We start from the raw sequence: 20326 nt of genomic DNA, 5'->3' as shown, positions 1-20326 counted from the left end.
CTAAAAGGGTCCGTGGTTGCTAAGGGTTGGAGGAGAGAGGAGGAAAGAAGAGCTAAAGCACAGAGGGTTTTGGGGGCAATGAGAGTACTCTCTATCATATTATAATGATGGAAATATGTCATCTCAATGATACATATACATTTGTCAAACTCTATAAAATGTACAACACTAAGAATGAAACTAAAGGCTTTGGGTGGTTATGATGTGTCAATGTAAGTTCTTCAACTATAACAAATGTACCAGTCTTGTGAATGATATTGATAATGCGGAGAGGGGCTATGCATGTGTAGGGGTTGGGAGTATATGGGAAATCCATACCTTCCCCTCAGTTTTTCTATGCACCTAAAACTGCTCTAAAGAAATAAAGTCTTTTTAAAAATACATCAATGTAATCTATCATATCAACAGACTAAAGAAGAAAAATCAGATAATTGCTATTAATTGTTGCAGAAAACACATTTAACAAGATTCAACACTCATTCATGATCAAAAAAGCTCTCAGTAGTTTCTTCTTTCCCAAGATTGCTTTGGCTATTCGGGGTCTTCTGTGGTTGTATATGAATATGAAGATTGTTTTTGCTACTTCTATGAGAAATGCCATTGGAATTTTGATAGGGATTGCATTGAATTTTTAGATTACTTTAGGTAGTATGGGCACTTTAACAATATTAACTCTTCTGATCCAAGAATACAAGATACCTCTCCATTTATTTGTGTCTTCTTTGATTTCTTTTCATCGTGGTCTTAATAGTTTTCAATAACAGAACTTTCACCTCCTTGGTGAAATTTATTCCAAAGTATTTTATTCTTTTCAATGCTATTGTAACTGGGGTTTTCCCCCCAGCTTCTTTTTCAGATAGTGTGTTGTCAGTATACAGAAACACAACTGGTTTTTATATATTGATTTTGTATCTCGCAACTTTACTGAATTTGTTAATTAGTTCTAACAGTTTTTTTGTGGAATCTTTAGGGTTTTTTCTTTTTTTTGTTCTTTTAGAGAAAGCATGTGAGCCAGGAAGAGGGGTAGAGGGGGAGAGAGAGAGAATCCTAAGCAGGCTCCATGCTCAGCACAGAGTCTGATGCGGGGTCAATCTCACCACCCTGGGATCATGACCTGAGCCAAAATCAAGAGTTGAATGCTCAACTGACTGAGCCACCCAGGCATCCCTGGGGTTTTTTTCTATATAAGATCATGTCATCTGCAAAGAGACCATTTACTTTCTTCTTTTTGAATTTGAACACCTTTTATTTCTTTTTCTTGCCTAATTGCTCTAGTTAGGACTTTCAGTGCTATGTTGAATAGAAGTGAAGAGAGTGGGCACCCTTGTGTTATTTCCAATCTTAGAGGAAAAACTTTTAGCTTTTCACTGTTGTGTATGATATTAACTATGGACTTGTCATATATGGCCTTTATTATGTTGAGGCATACTCCTTGTATACCTAATTTATTGAGAGATTTTAACATGAAAGGATGTTGAATTTTTTCAAATACTTTACTACATCTGCTGAGATGATCACATATCCTTTATTCTGTTAATGTGGTGTATCATACTTATTGATTTGTATATATTGAACCATCTTTGCATCCAAGGGATAAATGAAACCACAAAAGACCCCAAATAGCCAAAACAGTCTTGATCAAGAAGAACAAAGCTGGAGGCATCACACTTCCTGGTTTCGAATTATATTTCAAAGCTACAGTAATCAAAACAATATGGTACTGGCATAAAAACAGACACATAGATCAATGGAGCATAATGGAGAGCCCAGAAATAAAACCACACATATATGGTCAACTAATCTTTGACAAGGGCGCCAAGAATACACAGTGGGTACGGAATAGTCTCTTCGATAAATGGTGCTGGGAAAACTGGATATACACACATAAAAGAAGGAAGTTGGACCCCTATCTGGCACCATACAAAAAAGTTAACCCAAAATAGATGAAAGATTTAAATGCAAGACCTGCAACTGTAAAATTCCTAGAAGAAAACACAAGGTAAAAGCCCCTTGGCATTGGTCTTGGCAATGATTTTTTTATATATGACATCAAAAGCACAAGCAACAAAAGCAAAAATAAACACGTGAGACCACATCAAACTAAAAAGCTTTTAGACAGCAAAGTAAACCATTAACAAAATGAAAAGTAACATATAGAGTGGGAGAACGTATTTGCAAACCATGTTTCTGAGGTATAGCAGAGGTTAATATCCAAAATATATAAGGAAGTCATACAACTCAAGAGCCAAACACCACAAATAATCCAATTAAAAAATGAACCTGGATAGCTCAGTCAGTTGAGTGTCCGACTCTTGATTTCAGCTCAGGTCATGATCCCAGGGTCATGGGATGAAACCCCACATCAGGCTCCACACTGAGCATGGAGTATGCTTAGGATTCCCTCTCTCTCACTCTCTCAATCTCTCTCTCTCTCTCCCTCCCTCCCTCTGCCCCTCTCCCCTTCTCTCTCTCTCTCTCAAAAAAAAAAAAAAAAAAAAAAGGGCAAAAGACCTGAATAGATATTTTTCCAAAGAAGACATACAAGTAGCCACAGGTACATGAAAAAGTGGTCAGCATAACTAATCATCATGGAAATGCAAATCAAAAACATAATGAGATATCACTTCACCTATTAAGACAGCTATTATGAAAAAGACAAGAGATAACAAATGTTGTTGAGAGTGTGAAGAGAGACCCCTTATGTAACGTTAGTGGGAATGTAAATTGGTACAGCCATCATGTAAAACAGTATGGAAGCTCCTCCACAAAATTAAAAATAGAATTCACATGGGCGCCTGGGTGGCTCAGTAGGTTGGATGTCTGACTCTTGGTTTCAACTCAGGACATGATCTCACAGTTGGTGGGGTAAAGCCCCGCATCTGGCTCTGTGCTGACAGCATTAAGCCTACCTGGGATTCTCTCTCTCCCTCTCTCTGCCCATCCCCCACACTCATGCACACCCTGCCTCCCTCCCTCTCTCTCAAATAATAAAACATTTAAAAAATAGAACTCCCATATGATCCAGCAATCCCACTTTTGGGATTTGTTGTTATTGTGACTTACATTTATATTAACTAAAGGATAGATACACACAAATAAGATGCAAATACTATAATCAATAAGTGTGTAAAACCAATAAACTGAAAACTGCCTTAGGTATACAAGTAGAAAGCACAAAGATAAAAATGGCCTACCTCCCTGGTAATAAGTGAAATATAGTTTAAAACAAAATAATATTTTGGCCTAGGCCAGTGAGTACTCATAAGGCAAGTACTCTCAGGGCTCATATTTGGAATTAGTGGAATATCCTTTTTAAAATCAGTTTGGCAACATGTAAGTGTTTCTGTCTCTGCCCCAGAAATATTACAGCTGTGTATTTATTCTGAGAAATAATTATTAATGGGGAACATTGATATACACAAAGAAACTAATTGTAGTGTTCATTATAACAGCAGAATTTGGAAAGAGCCTACACATCTGACAGTAGTAGAAAAGCTAAGTATATGGTGATGAATCTACAGGATAAAATTGTTCATTGAACTGTCGAAAATGTCTGTCTTGATTATGTAATATTATCAGAATGCTGTGGGAAATGCTTACTCGTTGAAGATATTAAGAGACAAAAGCAGGACTGTAATCATATGTAATATTATTTCAGATGAGTAAATGCTATAAAGAGAAAAACATGAAGGGAATATACAGATCATTGGGAGTGGTTATGATTGAATGTTTATACTGAAGATAGAATTGCCTGTTACACTAATATGTAATTTTTAATGAATGTCACAATAAAAAATCATTTGAAAAGAATAAATTATATGTATTCTAAAGTATATATTAATTGCAAATTTTTCCTAAAGCAATGCTATAGTTTTCAAAAATCACCTTATTTGTGAGTAAAATGTTTGTTCTTCAAAAAAACAAAAACGATCATTATAAATCTCTAACAAAGACCCATCTAATAGAAGGAATGAAAGAGATAACCCAGGATGGTGGTAGTCTGCAATTTATACAAATACTCTTGTCAAGTTTTGGAGCACTTTTTAAGGAAAGAGGTCAGTGAATGAGAAACTAACTCTGTCCCACACAGACAGCAACGTGGCCATCGCAGATTGATGGGAAATACTTTAGTGAGTGGGATTAGGTGGTGGAGCTACATCCCCAATGGAAAACATGAGAGCTTTACAGAGAAATGGACCCAGGAACCTAATCCTAGGGCTGAGGCCAATGCGGGAGAGGGTCCTGGAGAGGCTGACTGGAGAATTCCGTGACTCGGTGGCCAAGCGATGCTTCGGGACCACAAGGAGCTCAGACGGGAGAAGCCAGCTTCGTGTCAGACCCAACACACTGGTGGTCTGGTTCAGAAACTGGGCAGGCATAATCGCAGAGATGAAGAGCATCAGAAAATTCACCTGCAAGGGGCCGAGGTCGGCCGGGGCTGACGTTGAGCAATCTCGAGAGAGTGCTTGGATGTTGACCTGGCACAGAGAGGCCACAAATGCAAAGAACAGCAATCAAAACTGCTAGCCATCCCTAGCAAGAGAGATTTTACTCTTGTTCTCTTTTCCTCCTTCCATGAAATTGTTCTGTTCATAAAATTCTATAATTTGAGAAACTCTCCCAGCTGAAGACAGACAACATGACTACAGTCCATTCTGTATTATACATTGATGCCCTGTTCCAAAATGAATGACCTTGTCAGCTGCTTTCACCTCTTGAACTTACAGCAACAGAAACCTTGTCAGTTATGTTGGAGAGACTCGCCATGCATGAATCGGGACAGACCTGACAGGCCATCCACACACTGGAGGTTGCAGGAGCATACGATCATTTGGAGGCATGGACCATTTGTGAAATTGACGGGCACATTCTCGTTTGTTTATAAGCTGCGTGCTAGCTAGGTCAGATAGGTTGCATCTGGGAGGGAGGTAATCACTTCCGACAGCCCGTGGGTCTGATGGCCGAGAAAGCCCTCAGTAGCTCTGCTTCCAAGAGACAGTGGCAGGGATAGAACCTCACTGTCACCACAGCACCAGGCACAGGGGACTGTGGTTTTCGGCGATCGGGGATATTTAGGGGTCGCTGCTCGTTGTGTCCTGTAACATTAACACTCCCGCCTTGGAGTGTCTCAGCAGCTATTTTTAACGATTGTTTTGGATAATATTCTAATTGTCACCCCAGGGCAACTTTGATGATTTTCCCTTTCTCATTGAGAGATCAATCTGGCTCATTTGTGAATAAATTTCTAAGAAAGGAAAAGGTAAGTCTGACACCTGGAAAGAGAAGAGAACTTGGCTTGTGTAAAGGTGTGTGTGTGTGTTTCTCTACTGAGCATGATTTTCCCCGTCAGGAGACTGGGTTGTGCGGGGTCATCTCTGAGCTAGTCTATTCTTGGTCCTTTGTGTGCCAGTATTTCAACCACACTCGTGTTATAGTCGGCATCGTTTTGCCATCCAGCAAAATAGTTTACCTCTCCAAAACCGAATCTGTGTCTATTTTCCACTTAATCAAAATCCACTGCCTATTATCTCGTGCCCCATGACTCCAAATCTCCCTCCCGGCTTTAATTTTGGTTTCTGGTCCTTTCTTGCCGATAAGCATGCTCTTGACTCTGTCTCATGCAATCTGGCTTCTCCCTTGCCTTGTACAGGGCTCTCCATTAATTAGGACAAACCCTGCTCGCCTCAGGTGACAGTTGCATGGCTCCAACCCCAAACCCACTCTGTCCACCTCCTCTCTCTAGGTAAGGGGTGTTGAAGCTCCTTGGGAATAAGAGACCAAAGCACAAACGTGAGGGGAGATCATCGTGGCTAGCCATCACTTACTGAAGGCCTCCTCCCTAAAGAGAACGAAGGTAGATTCTGTGGGAGATGTAAGCCAAGGGCCTCCCTTGATGATGACAGTCAAGTCAGGAAGATGGGATGTCCTGGGGAAGACAGCTAGAGAGAGAGCAGAGCTGGTTCACAACCACTCAGAGCGGTGAGAGAGCAAGAGATAGAATAAACTCCCCTGACCCCAGGACCCTGAGCGCAGGACCCTGAGCCCTTTGTTGAGGCAGGAGTGTGCCTGTGAGGCTAGAATGGAAACCGCCATGGCCATGTACGTGGCTGGCCTTCCAAATTCGGCAGAACCGTGCGCCTCAGCTGTGTTCTTATTTACACTTGTCTTTGAAGTCAGACTGCAATATCAATTCCTGACCTACTTCCCCCCTCCACTTGTTTTTGTTAGATCTCTTGATTCCAGAATGGCCCTTATCCCATCTGGGACTAAACAAAACAAAACAAAAACAATTCTGTAATTGCATGTGTGTCTTAGGATGCTTTTGATTGTAAGCAACAGAGACCTGACTCTGAGAAGTTTAAGCTAGGAAACAGTGGAACAACTTGTTAACTAGAACTACAAGTTCCGGTGGCGCCAGAAGTGGTTGGTTGTTCCAGGAGTTCAGTACCACCACTGGAGTTTCGGGTTCTTTCTCTATGTTTATTGTGTTGCCTTTCGCAGTAGGAAAGTACATACTAAAACACACAGAGAAATAAAGTACTGTCTTTGCTCTGCACTGAAGTCTCCCATAGTCCAATGGTGGCTCTATCTAGTCTCACAATCAGGAGAGCATTTAGTGTCAGGGGATTTTGAGATGCTGTCACGAGTAAGAAGGAGGCCCATTATAAAGGGTCTGGCTTGTGGCTGCTTCATTCTGCATTCCGCAATCCTGTTTCCTAAGAGAACCCTGATGTTGTGCAGGTATCCATCCCTGTCCATGAAAACACGTGCCTTAGAATTTGATGCTAGCTTTAGGGTGGGGACCTACTGTACTTTCCTAGCTCCCTCCTAGGCCTGGCTCCTGGCATCATCATGACCATTCATCCTGCTGTGATGGGAAGACCCAGTTTATGCCTTTTGTCCTGATCACAGTGAGTCCTGGAACACCCATTCACTGTCAGCAGTGTCCCTGTGTAGATGGTCAGTTATACGGTCACCGGCATCATGTTTTTGCTGCCAGTTGCAAATGTGGTTACATTATTTTCACATCTATTGAGAGAGGGCAGGTGGCTCTCCTGGAAGAGTCAGAGCTTATCCATAGAGCCCGAAGCAAATCTCTCCTCTCATCTCTTCGGTCCAAGTTATGCAGGAAAGATGCCATTTGCCTCAGATCAAATGGTCTCCACGCAAAAGCTAGCATCAGATTCTAAGGCACGTGGTTTCATGGACAGGGATGGATACCTGCACAACATTAGGGTTCTCTTAGGAAACAGGATTGCGGAATGCAGAATGAAGCAGCCACAAGCCAGACCCTTTATAATGGGCCTCCTTCTTACTCGTGACAGCATCTCAAAATCCCCTGACACTAAATGCTCTCCTGATTGTGAGACTAGATAGAGCCACCACCGGACTATGGGAGACTTCAGTGCAGAGCAAAGACAGTACTTTATTTCTCTGTGTGTTTTAGTATGTACTTTCCTACTGAGAAGTAGCAACTGTCTGAGATATGTTTGTTAATTGCCTATCTAAAGAACCAACTCACATATCCTTTGATCCAGTCTTTGCTAAAATTGGCAGAGATTTCGTATGAACTGTATTGTCCCCTTTGGATACAATCAAGACATAACACAATTCATATAAAATCTTCAAGTGAAGAATACTGAAGCCTCCATGCAGACTGCACTGTTCTATAAGAGTAGTGAAAACCTTTCCCTTACCCCATGGGTTCTGAATGTTCCTCAGGTAAAAATGTCTTTCTCACTGGACTGTTTCTCTGAATGCTCTCCAACCTCTTTCCCCAAGCCTGGGGATTTGATTCCATTCCTCTGTGCTTTAAGTACCCCTTGCATGTTTTTTCCTTCAGCATTTATCCCTTTGCATTGTGACTATGTTTTCAAATGTTCACCCTGTTTAATCAATTGTCCAGTGAATATTATTGACCATTTTTTTTAAAGACTCTCAATTTTAAATACATTACCAAATTTCTTGAAAGCAATAGATCCTTTCCCCCAAACACATTCACACCCATGAGCGCTAACCTGGCTGGTACAACTTAAGGAGTTCCTGGCACCCCTAGAGAAACCCACCAGGATGTTCATGCAGATCAGGTCAAATCATGTGAGCATACCACAGGGTGATGGACTCAGCCACCAACTCAAGTCACATATGTCTTCGGCAGAGCTCAGTACCCACTGGCTCAACCAACACCAAGGACACAACCACTCCCAAATTTAGGTCTTCAGCTTAGATTGTTAACTTCTCCTGCAAATGCCTATTGGACTTCTCTATGTGGCTACCCAACAGGCACTTCCCACTCAAGATGCCCTAACCAGAACTCCCTGTAGCAGATGCTAATGGTGCCCCACCCACATCCCCTAGAGGCTACCATCTCAGTGTGCTCCACAGATGGCCAGCTGCCAGTGTCTTCTCTTTGCACCTGAGAAGGACTCTCTGCCTATGCTGGGTGCCAGACCAGGATTACCAGAAAATCAGCACTCCCTGGGCAGCCCTCAACCAGCTTCCTCACCTCTTTGTTCTGAAGTGGAGGTTTTGTACCATATCCAGGAGTTTACCCATGGACTTAAGCTCCACAGTGGTAACTGGCCTCATTAACATACCCCCATTGGCTGCCATCCCTCTGACTGCCTCTCCCACACCCCTACCCCTGTTTCTTTCACCCTCCAAATCAACTTTCTGCACTTGAATCCTTGTCTCAGGATCTGCTTCTGGGGGAACGTACAGCATTCACCATCTCCAGTCCCAAACCTGCGTCTCTTTCTAGGACTTCTGTCTCAGTGACGACACCCCCAGCCCACCCTGTCACCCAGCTCAGAAAGCCAGGCACCAGTTGCCCTAACTCCTGTCTCCTCCATCACCAAGTCCTGCCAGTTCTGCATCCTGCTCTTCATCTCTGCTCGTACTACCTTGATTCAAACCCTGATCGTTGCCAAAGCATCTCTCACCTGGTCTCCTTGCTGCCAACCTCACTCCCTCCGGCTGGCCCTTCACACCCGCCAACACAGTGAGCATTCCTCAACCCGCATCTTTCTTGGTCATCCCCTTGCTTCAAGTCTTCATTGGTTCCCCATGGACTCCAAGAAAAAGGTCCTTTATAGGACAGACCACGGGCTTCAGCTGCCCCCAGCCTCCTCCACCCCCACCCCTGCTATTCTTCACAGCCTCTACTCCAGTCTCACCAAATATCTGCAGTGTCCAGAATGTGCTTCGCATTCAAGTTTTGGTGCTTGCTGTTCCTTTCATTTGTAATGTATTTCCCTCACTTCGAAAAACTCCTATTTATTTCTCAGTGCTCAGCTCTTGACGCCATCTCTGTGCAGGCTTTTCTGACTGCCCTGCCCCATGCCATTCCCTACCCTTTCCCAGCACGGGTCTGGCCCCGCTCCTTCAGGGTCAACCTAGTCAATGGGATAACTCCTCATGCACCACATAGTGTTACACTGTATCATTAACAGTTCATTTACTGGCCTCTGAGCTCCTTGAGGTCAGCAACCATATGTTAACTTTCTCTCTAACCACAGTCCTTAGCTCAGTGACTGGCATACAGCAGGTGCTTAATAGGTGTTTATTGGATAAGTAAATGAATCCTACATCTGGCAAGTTTGTGAAAACTAGATTATGAGGAGATGCTATATTAGAGAAGCAAGGTATAGATAAAACAATCAGGTCTGAGATGCGAAATTTGTTGAGTCCTTACTTAAAAGCAACAATATTAAAATTACAGATCTCAAAAATCACCGTGAGCAGCTCTGGAAGGTTTTTGTGCTTCTTTCCTGCTGTTTGGGCACATCCTTTCTTCTCTCCATTTTCTGGGGCATCCTTTAACTGTATGAATACAGTTCTTCCACATTAATGTCCCATTTCTGTCCCCCAGACATCTCTTCCCCCACGCAGACCTGCTCTGTAATTATGGACTTCTCTTTTTTCCTTCTCGCTGCAAGGGCACTCACGATGGAAATACAGAGGGTGCCACTGTACACTTCTTTGGGACCATAATGCCTGCTTAGTATGCATTAATCTGGATCCATATAGTCTCTCCTGAAAACATAAGCACCTCAAAGGGCAGCAAATAGGAATCACAACTGCCAGTGAGGATCAAACATTAACCCAGGGTTGTGATGAGGCCAACAAAAGAAATAGGCTAGTAATTGCCTGCCAGGATATCAATCCGTACCTTATACACACGTACCCCCTCAGCACACACAAAACCTTTATGGATCTTTCATCCATGAACTTGCCCAATTATAATTGCCCAGCTGTGTCTTTAGTTGTATTCAGGCTAGGTCCTGGCAACAGAGACCTCACATACCTGATCCAAGGATTCAGAACAGTTCTGAGATCTCTAGAGGAAGTCTTTGGTTACTAAAATGGTTGAAGACACATTCACGGACAGATATTTCCACAGGTATCATTAATGACTTCAAGTTGATTTAAGGCCCCTAGAGCCTGACTGAAACAAGTAGGAACTGGTACTTTCTGTTGATGTTCATTATTATCAGTTCTTTTTTAAAATATATATATTTTTTATTTTGCGGAGAGTACAAGCAGGGGAGGGGCAGAGAGAGAGGGACAGAGGATCCAAAGCAGGCTCTGTCCTGACAGGCTGACAGCAGCAAGCCCACTGTGGGGCTTGAACTCCCAAACCAGGAGATCATCACCTGAGCTGAAGTTGGACACTCAACCGATTGAGCCACCCAGGTGCCCTGATTCATTATTATCAGTTCTTAAAGTTGTATTGTGTGTCTTTCCGTGTCTGTGTCAACTCAGTATTTTTTACTTTAACTTTTTTTTTTCAAAACAGGGAATTCATTATCAAGGAATGGTACCAACAGGGCCTAATTCTTTGTTACCAGCAGTGGGCACAGAGCCTGGGGCCCACGGTACTTTTAGGAGCCCACAGAAATGTTTTCATTTCTTTTGAAATCAGAAGAAAAATTGATCTTCTAGGTTGAAGAAAATGTATTAACATATAATATCAATATATTTGTCTTTTTACCAAAGCAATTGTAAAGCAGAACTGTTAGGTTTTTGTGTTTTTGTTGTTTTTTTTTTAATGGAGAAGGGAATCCAGTAAAGGCAAAAGTACCCTCAGAATAATATGGCATTATGTGGCCCTGGTTTCCATTACATTATGCTCGCAACACTACAAGGTTAGAATAGAACCTCTCCAACACAAGTTCAGGTTCCCTTGCTAATTGTAAACTTGCCAGGCTGCTCTCTCTGTCTTTCACACTCTGTGTGGCCACCTCAAATTCTGCAAGAGGGAAGTTGTGGTTACGAGTCACAGTGTTGGGGTGGAGCATTGACTGTGCAAAGGATAGCTGGATTCAGACGCTCTCTTCTCTGATTAAAGTAACTGACGTTCTGCCATTCTCTCTCAAATATCTTCGTCCTGTTTTGATTGCCAGAAAAAAATCTTTACATCTTTAGGGATTAATTAAAGCAGTGTAGTTGCTTCCTTTGCTCTCTTAAAACATTTACAGGATTTAGGTTTTTTATTTTGTTTTTAAATCATCAATAGTACTACTAACATCTATTACTTATTTACCGTTTAGCAGCCGGATAGTCAATAGTCTCTAACTCCAGGTCTCAGCCCCGGTGTCTGGCAAACACCAGGTGTTCAAGAAATGTTAGATTAATAAATAAATCATCTCTCAGGCAAGTTTGTGGAAATTAGATTGTGTCCGTGGGCTCATTTCGTCTTTCACAATCTCACACCTTGTGAGAAGGATCTTCTACGTGTATCACCCTGGCATTCTAGGGGGTGGTCACTGGGCCCTCCCCACCTCTCCCGCCTCCATCAGCCAGCCACTTCCTCTCTTCTGGGCTCCGTTCTGGCTCCTCTTCATCGTGGGGTCTGGAATGGTCCCCAGCCCGCCAGTTGGCAGCAGGATCCCCGCTCTGCCGGCCCTTCTCGGTGTCCATCTCCCCCTCCCCTGGCCCGCGCCTCGGGCGACCCTTCCTCCTGCCACCCTGCGCCGCCCACAGCCACGCCCTCCCCGTGGGCGAGATCACCTGTCCCTCCTTCGCCGCCGCCTCCTCGTCGGGTACCCTCTCGCCCCCCTCCTGCTCCCCCTCCTCCGCCACCTCCCCCAAGCCCTCCCCTTCCCCGCCTCCTCCCACCCCTTGGTGTATATAGTAAAGGCCGGGCGCCGCACGCAGACACACACTCGTCCGGACACAGGCGCACACACACACTCACGCACGACCGGCTGCGGCGGCGACAGCGGCTCGGTGACAGCGGCGACGGCGGCTCCCACCGCTGCGCACCCCCTTCAGGCGGCGGGCGGCGAGGCCAGACCGGAGAGTTCCCACACCCGCGACCACCCCGTGGCTTCCTGGAGGCGGCGGCCGCGATCGCGAGGTAGCCACCGCGGTGCCCCCCAGCGCGGGCCGGGGTCCCCCTCCCCCGCCTTCCCCAAGCGGACCTGCCACCGGGACGCAGGGGGCGCGTCGGGCTGGGCGAGCCTGGCGGGGCCCGGCGCCCGGGGAGGGGCCTGCTCCCGTGGGCAGGACGGCGCCCGGAGGCCGGGGCCAGCTGGGAGGGCCGGGCGGGGGCGGGGACGCGGGCCGAGGCCGCCACCCGTGCGGCGTCCCCGGGCCCCGCTCCTGCTCCCGGCGCCGCGCACTGGCTGGCGGGGCCGGAGAGGCGGCGCCGGCCGGCGGGGCGGGGGCCCCGAAGTGGGTTTCGGGCCGCCACCAGCGCTGGCACCCCGCACAGAGGGCGGCGCGCGGCGGACTCCGCTCCCGGGCACCGCACCGGGCCGCCTCCGGGCTCTGCCGCTCTGCCCCGGCCCGGAAAACCCGGCGCCTTCCAGGCCCTTCGAAAGATGGATTCTGTTGACGTATCTGGCGGCCCTGGCGAGCCGGGTGGAAAGTTGGGTTTTGCCAGATCGCGCTGGGCTTGTCTTTGTGACGTTCGGCCAGCCCCGCATCCTCCCGAAGCCGGGTGAGTGTGCGTCGGCGCCCCGGGAGCCTTCGAACCCCCCAATGCCCAGACCCGGGGTGGCCGCACCGGCTCGGGCTTTCTGCCATGTTAGGCACCGAGCAGCGTTCTCGCAGCATTTTTGCGTGCGTTTCGGCGGCGCCTTTTGCTGCGGAGGGAGTTACCGCTTCTCTCCGTGTTGGCTTTTTCGGGGTTGAGGTTGTGCTCTGTGTGTTTGCTTGTTTGCCGTTTAAAGCCCGACTATTGTTCAGGATAAGCTCCGCCTGGGTGGGGAAATGGCATCCCACCACAGTTGCCGGCGAGGGGTAGAAATGTTGCCAAACAGCTGCTGCTTTGTGTTTCCCTATCACAAGTCCCTGGAGTAGGTTTGGGGCACGACGGATGGATGGAGAGAGGGATGGGGCATGGAAGAAGAAGGTGGCTTTGGAAGAGCGAATTGTCACCCACCCCATGGCATGCAGTCAGCCTCCCTTTCTGCCTGCCAAACTTTTATGAATATTCCTTTTGTGGCAGGGGGAAGCTTAATGAATTCAGCCCAGTTTTCCAGGGAAAAGCAACCCGGCTTTTAACAATGGTTTGAGAACTTAATCAATGAGAAAGGCGAGGGCGGGGGGTGGGGGGGGGGAGAAGGCGCTGACACCATATCAGGGATGTGGCTGCTTCTTGCAGAGTCAGGTAGGGGAGAGGTGGGCAGGGCAGAGCGCAGCTCCTGGGTGGCCGAGTTCCGGGAACTGTCTGTAGCTCTTACCTGTGCCCGTTGGAGCCACCCCCCATCGTGCCGCCCCCATCTCATGGTCTGCCCAGCCGTGGGCTTCAGGGGCGCCTTGCGGCAGCGCGCCGGCCGGCCCCCCTCATCTGGCATTTTTAAGGATGTGTAAATATTTTGCTGAGGATAAGTGACATCAACAGAATGATATTCCGCAGAGCCCGGGTGTGCAGCGATGATAAATAGATACGGCCAAACAAAGTTTTGATAGCCGCAGATTCTCATGGCTCGTTCTGTTTCATTTGGGTCTTTGTTTTTGTTGATTTAGCATTATCTCTCATCCTCTGGTGTGATCCCTTTATTTAGCCGATTTCGGAAGCTTCTCTTTAGAACAGAGAGAAAAGCAGCCAGCAGGGAGAAAACAATTCTTAGCCTTGCATACATCATGCAAGATTTTCTCTGCTTTTCCCCAGGAATCTTTCCCACCGTTGTCTAGATGTCTCTCTTCCTCCTTTTGAGTCTTCAGAATCGTTTGTTGATTGACCAAGAGACTTAAGATAACTTAGAAAATGTGTTGTGATGTGCTTTTGTCACGGTGGAGGGGTGGCAGTGTGGGAGGAGGCTAGTGGGGAGGCTAGGGCATGGGAGCTGCTCACCAGGCAGCATTATGCCCCCTCTCGCTGTTTTGTCCTTTGCATTTTCTTCTCAAGAGGAACATGGGGAGCTGTGCCACTTTCAGAAGTCGGGGGTGGGCTGGAAGGCACAGAATCATAAACCGGGTGACATCCCGGTTCATCTGCCCCTTAGAAGCCCTGAGAGGCCACCCACCCACCCCCGAATCCACAGACCCCATAAATATCCTACGAATGACCACTTGTGTGTCATCCCAACTGATTCCCACTAGAGGCATTCCAACGCGGCCCAGGCACGGTGAGCCAAGTCAGACTGGAACTTAGGGTATTGGCCGCTTTGGCACCAGCCCATGGGACGTTTGCGGTGGGGGGGTGGGGGGTGGGGCGCCCCCCCCCCCCCGTGGCGTCCTTTATCATGCAAAGAAGCACCAGACTTCCAGCTGTGAGGTTTGGCCCCAGGGAAAACCTGCCCATCTCAGGAAAAAATGAGAACACAGCTTCCCAGGTGATGCCAGTTGCCAGTGTAAGAACTTGGTTGGTGGGCAGTTGGGTAAGAACCATAAAATAAATAAAAGGTCTTGTAGCCAGAAAACAGAGCCTCTGAGACAGGGCCTCTGAAAGGCTAGAAAGAAAAAGAAAAATCGAGAGGTGTGTGATGAGGTGTTGCTGGGAGTGCTATAGCACCAGGGGAACAGATACAGCTCTAGCTACAGTGACCCAACGACTAAATAGCACCGGCTTCCCCAACTCCACTTGATCCTGAACGGAGGTATTCTGTATGTGGCAGTGTCCACACACAGTGTGCTCCCAATCTCCGGTAAGAAAATAGCAAGTGTCTATTCTCTGGCTCCTTCCCTAACCTTAGATTTGGGGGGAGGAGGGTAGTGGAGGGAAATAAATTAGGAAAGGAATTAACATTTGTTGCTACTCTCTGTCTGCCAAACACTTGACACGTGGGAAACCATGATGTGATGGAGACATTATTTTACAGATAAGGAATCTGAGGCTCAGAGAAATTTCCAGTCGCGTGTCTGATTCCAGACTTTGGTGGTTATGAGTTAAAGGGGCTACGTGTCCCTCTAATCCCTCTGTCTCTTATTTTTTTCTCCCCAAGGCCAGGGCCCTCAGCCCCTATGCATTCACAAAGTATGGTACCTAACTTGGGGGCAGGGAGCCTACCAGTGAGGCAGCCCAGTCACCCAGGGCACATGCTTATAGCCAAGCAGATAGACCCCAAATAATCCCAAACTATTTCAGATGGAAAGACTGCCTCTTCCTTTTGGAATCCCCAACGCCCAACTGTTGGTGAATAAATAAGAGTTGAGTGATGAAATGATGGAGCTGATGGAGTGGATGGTGGTGGGGAGGCAGCTGTAAGTCATTGTCAAGGGAGACTCAGCAGGGACAAATGCGGAGATTTTTATGTTTCTCTGGGGACTTGGAGTTCCTGGTGTCATGCTCCATTTCTAGCCTGGGGTAGGTCCAAGATGACAAGTTCTTGTGACATGGGCAAAGATAATTCCCATTTTATAGATGAGGAAAGTGAGGCTAAGACAGCTTAAATAATTAGCCCGAGGTCCATGGTAGGACCAAAGGATGCATGAGGGATTTCTGACTCTGACCGTCTCAAATAAATAAATTCTCAGTAAAAGTGAGATGAGGTCTTGCTATGCAATTGAATTAGGTAAGCAAGTCCCTTAGCTCCTTTCCAACCAGATGGTAGCTTTTATCCCCTCTGCAGAAACTCTGGAGCCACTGGGAGAGCCAGAATTTGAATCCAGATATGATTCTGCCCCTCCCTGATCAGAATATGAGGGGGACCTCCGAGAATGAGACTCTCGAGCAGAGGGAAAGATGGCTAATTGCACTCTCCCCTGCACAAAAGCCTGCGTGGGATTTTGAATTAAGCTTGATTTGGGGATCAGGGTGACATCTTTGCTATAGAGTTGGCAGCTCTTGTCTTTGGAGAATGCCTCTGATTACCACTTCTCCCTCCCACCTGTTTGTCTGCCCGGATGCCCATCATCTCATTCTTTCCAGGCGCCTCCTTTGTGGCTCAAAATGTTTCATGAGCTTCTTAAGTCTACCGCTCTCCTGTGCTCTGATGGCAGCTGGTGAGCAGGTGATTTTGGTGGTCACATTCGTACTTCTGGGTTTTGCACATGACCCTCCTTCCCTCTCCAGCCAGGAACACACATGCAAACACACATACACGCACAAACACAGGCACACGTAATTTGATCATGTTTCTTTATCTGCTTCACCAAATTAGATTGCAAACCCAGAATTGTTATTGAAAGATCGTACGTGACTTTGGTGATCTTCTGTCCCAGCCCCTGCCGTAAACAGATCAGAAGAGCTAATATGGAGGCGGCTCAAGCGGCAGATGCCTTGAGTAGTGATTATACTTGCTGGCCTTCTCACTGCTGTGGAGTGGCCTCCCCATGATGTATGCATGGGCCCCGAGCCTCTCATAAAAGCCTGTTTTAATCTCCCCTTAGACATGGAGGTGGGCTTCCAGAATATCCCAATCCTTACGATTCCAATTTTCACTGTAATTCTTTGCTCCAATAACTTGATGGCTCACCCTGCACTCACCCATCACTCTTTCTTCCCACAGCTTTTTGGTCTTTCAGCACTGCACTGTCTATGAGAACTGTTTATGATGAAGGAAATGTTCTGTATCTGCACCATCCCATATAGTAGCCACTAGTCACATGTGGCTATTAAGCAGTCACAAGGTGGCTAGTCCAAAGCAGGATGTGCTATAAGGATAAAATATGCGTGGGATTTCTAAGACTTAGTATAAAAAAAAGAATGCAAGGTAGCTCGTTAATAATTTTATATCGATTACATGGCACAATAATAATATTTTGAATATGTTGGTCAAATAAGCTATAGTACTAAAATGAGTGTCACCTGTTTCTTTTAATCTTTTTTAATGTACCTACCAGAAACTTAAAATTTTTTTAAGTTTATTTATTTTGAAAGAGAGAGAGAGAGAGAATGAGTGGGGAGGGGCAGACAGAGAGGGAGAGAGAGAATCCCAAGCAGGCTTCACATTGTCAGTACAGAGCCCAATCAGGGGCTCGAACTTACGATCTGTAGGATCGTGATCTGAACAAAAATCAGGAGTCGGACGTTTAACCGACTGAGCCACCCACGTGCCCCTGTACCTACCGCAAATTTTGAAATGACGTATGTATTTCTATTAGGCAGTGCTCTTTAGAGCAGACTAACCAGCAACCTGTGTCTTCAGCCTCATGGTACCTCCAGGTATTTTAGGGACATAAATACCCTGTGTCTCCATGGCAGATGGGAAGCATGGGCTGACTCAGTAGCCACAACAGCCTGGCGTCAGGCCACTTTGATTTTCCGTGGCTAAGGAGTCCTTGTGGGTGGGGGGTGCACGATCAAGTCTATCCCTGAGCATGCTTGCTCAGCCAAGTTCTCCTGAGGAGTGTGGGCTCCTGAAACTCAACGGAGATGAAAGAGCAAGATGGGGGATGGGAACGGACAAGGATGGCTTGAATAAAATGACCCCTTTCCTCTCCCCTCCTCTCCTCTACCTCTCCCCACCTCAGGCTGGTGTCCTTGTCCACTGGGGAGCCGTGTCTTGCCTGGGCAGTTGATTTCCTTGACACCTGGTCTAATAATATCCTTCCTGGGGATTTGTGCTTGGAGAATAGTGTCCCAAGTAGACACCCTAATGGGGGGAGTGGCTTATTTGGGGCTGGAGCCAGTCTTAAAGAAGGGAAAGGATAAGAGAGGATGCACATAGTTATTTCCTGACAGCTTGATCAAAACAAGAGCAAGGAAATAAATACGGTTTCCATGAGAAAGAATCAATGCAAGGAAGCCCACTCTCACATGCCGTGGTGCGGCAGATGAGGAAACCTGAGCAAGACACAGTTCCTGGAGATGGGGGAATGGTCACAGCTGGCGTTGTAGTCTTCCTGGGCCCTTCTGTGGAGCGCTGGGCATGGCTCGAGTAGATGGAAAGGGCTGGAATAATGAACTTGGGGCTGTGGTGATTTATAGGTCAGGCGCCTGTGGCTCTGGCTCCTGAGGGGGCTGCCCCCACAGGGGACCCTTGGCTGACCTCCTTGAGCTCCTCGGAAGGAGCTGGTTTTGTTTCCCATGGCAGAAGCAGACTGTTTACTGGAGCACAGGAAGAATCCGACATTCTGGCGAAAAATAATTCATTAACAGCCAGGGTATTACCAGTTCCCTGGAAAAGCTCCTCCAGCTGCACTGTAGCAACTGTTCTTTTTCAGCAGCAGATTCGGGCCTCGCTGGCAGCCAAGACTGGGTGTGTTTGGGCGGTTTTTGTCATTGTTGTTATTTTTGCCTTTGTGTGTATGGCCACTTTTGCCTGATAATTCAGAGAAAGGAACCGTGGCCTGGAAGGGTCGAAATGGTATAGCTGTCAGCCATTATTTCCTTCATAGTTTAGAAGCTCTAGGCTGACTCTAGGAACGTGCATTTTTCCTGACCAAAGCCCACCCCCATGCTAGGGGCACGATACAGCCACACAGAATATTCTAGAACTAAAGGAATTTCATAGACTCTCAACACCTGCTCTTAAGACCCTCTGGAAACAATTGGCGAAGGACTCCCACCCCCCAACCCCACCCTCCCACATATGCACAAACATCAGGCAGAACGTCCTGTCTTGGCTGTGTGGGATTCTTTGCTTACTATTAATTGACACAGTGGGGCCAAAGTGTATGATTCATCATCCCAGTTTTGAGGGCATTTGGAAAGCAGGCAGGCATGACCGAGAGAATGGGCTGCATGTTTTGCTCACTAAAGAATGATTGAATCTACAGTAAATAAAAACGGAATGATTCCGGAAGCTTTTTATGCCGTGGAAAAATCTGCCTTAAAAAAAAGGTGTTTTTGTCTGCTTGTTTGTTTTCTATGCCTCATGTTCAGAAATATGTACCCAGCTAGCAAGAAATGGAAAAGAATGGCATTTCCTTGGTTTAGTGTTTTAAAAACTCTAATTGCAGGTTAAGTGAGATACGAGGTATTGGTTTTGGTTTTGTATGGAACATAACTAGATAATCATTTTATTTTATGGGATATTAATTTCCATCCATTTTCACTGATGAAATATGCATTTAAAATGCACCCCTGCCATCATCACGGTATTTCTTTAATGTTCCTGTGTTCAGACTGAGAACCTATGGCATTTATTTGGAAAGGAATAAATACATCCTTAGCTAACACGTAAGCCAACCTTAGATTTCAAAGAAAATGATGTCTTCTCTCTTTGATGACGGCCAAAGATAAGAATATTAAAGGTAAGCATATTTGGCTTTGTCTAGAGCACAGTGTCTCCACCGGGGCACTATTGACATTTGAGGCCAGATTCGTCTTTGTTGGGGACGGGGGAGGGCTGCACACTGTAGGATTTTAGCAGTCTCCCACTAGATGCCTGTAGCATCGCTCCCTCCCACCACAGTCGTGACAACCAAAAATATCTCCAGACCTTGCCAAATGTCCTCTCGGGGACAGAATTGCCCCTGGTTGGGAAACACTGGTCTAGACCAAGGTTTAACAAGTAATTTGTGGGTTTTGGCAAATTCAATTTGAACTAATAAAAGATGCAATTTATCCTTCTGACTTTTACATATACTGTTCATGGGGGCGATTAATTAACAGTTGGAAGTGGGTCATGTGCCTGACTTAATTCCCAGGTTGGTGGATGAGTCTGTAAGATTGTATAAGCACCAAGATTTTTTTAAGGCAGGCGACCGAATAAGGCATAGGTAATTAATTGGGGGACACATTGTAATAACTAACGGCTTTGCTGGTTTTTCAGAAAGAGAGTAGGTTTATTCCTCCCTAATTTCTTTTTCATATGCACCTGATTCCAGGCATTGCCTTCAAAGCCACCAGGCTTCTACCCGCCCCCCTCTTCACTGTCATTTCTCCCGTAGCATCTGAAGCCTGAGCCAATTAATTTAGCCCTTTAGTGTACTTGGGAGAGCTACGCGCCGAACACTGTAATAGACTCATTTCAGGTTGTGGCAGCCC

At 46.3% G+C, this 20326-nt stretch overlaps 1 protein-coding gene across 4 annotated transcripts in view; it reads left to right on the top strand.

Annotated features, from left to right (window-relative positions):
- The first annotated feature begins 12149 nt into the window (after positions 1-12149).
- Positions 12150-20326, top strand: part of RAI2 (retinoic acid induced 2) — a 59932-nt gene continuing 51755 nt past the window's right edge. For 3 of the 4 annotated variants that reach the window (XM_045471091.1, XM_045471090.1, XM_045471088.1), the window contains exon 1: positions 12564-12946. The gene's annotated coding sequence lies outside the window, so the exon portion shown is untranslated. Of the gene's footprint in view, positions 12362-12563; positions 12947-20326 lie in introns of those variants that run through there. The other variant, XM_045471089.1, reaches the window with a different exon arrangement.

Source organism: Leopardus geoffroyi, chromosome X (assembly GCF_018350155.1).
Source record: "Leopardus geoffroyi isolate Oge1 chromosome X, O.geoffroyi_Oge1_pat1.0, whole genome shotgun sequence".
Classification (NCBI taxonomy): domain Eukaryota; kingdom Metazoa; phylum Chordata; class Mammalia; order Carnivora; family Felidae; genus Leopardus; species Leopardus geoffroyi.
Note: the sequence above shows the minus strand (reverse complement) of the source record. Positions and strands in the feature narration are given on the sequence as shown.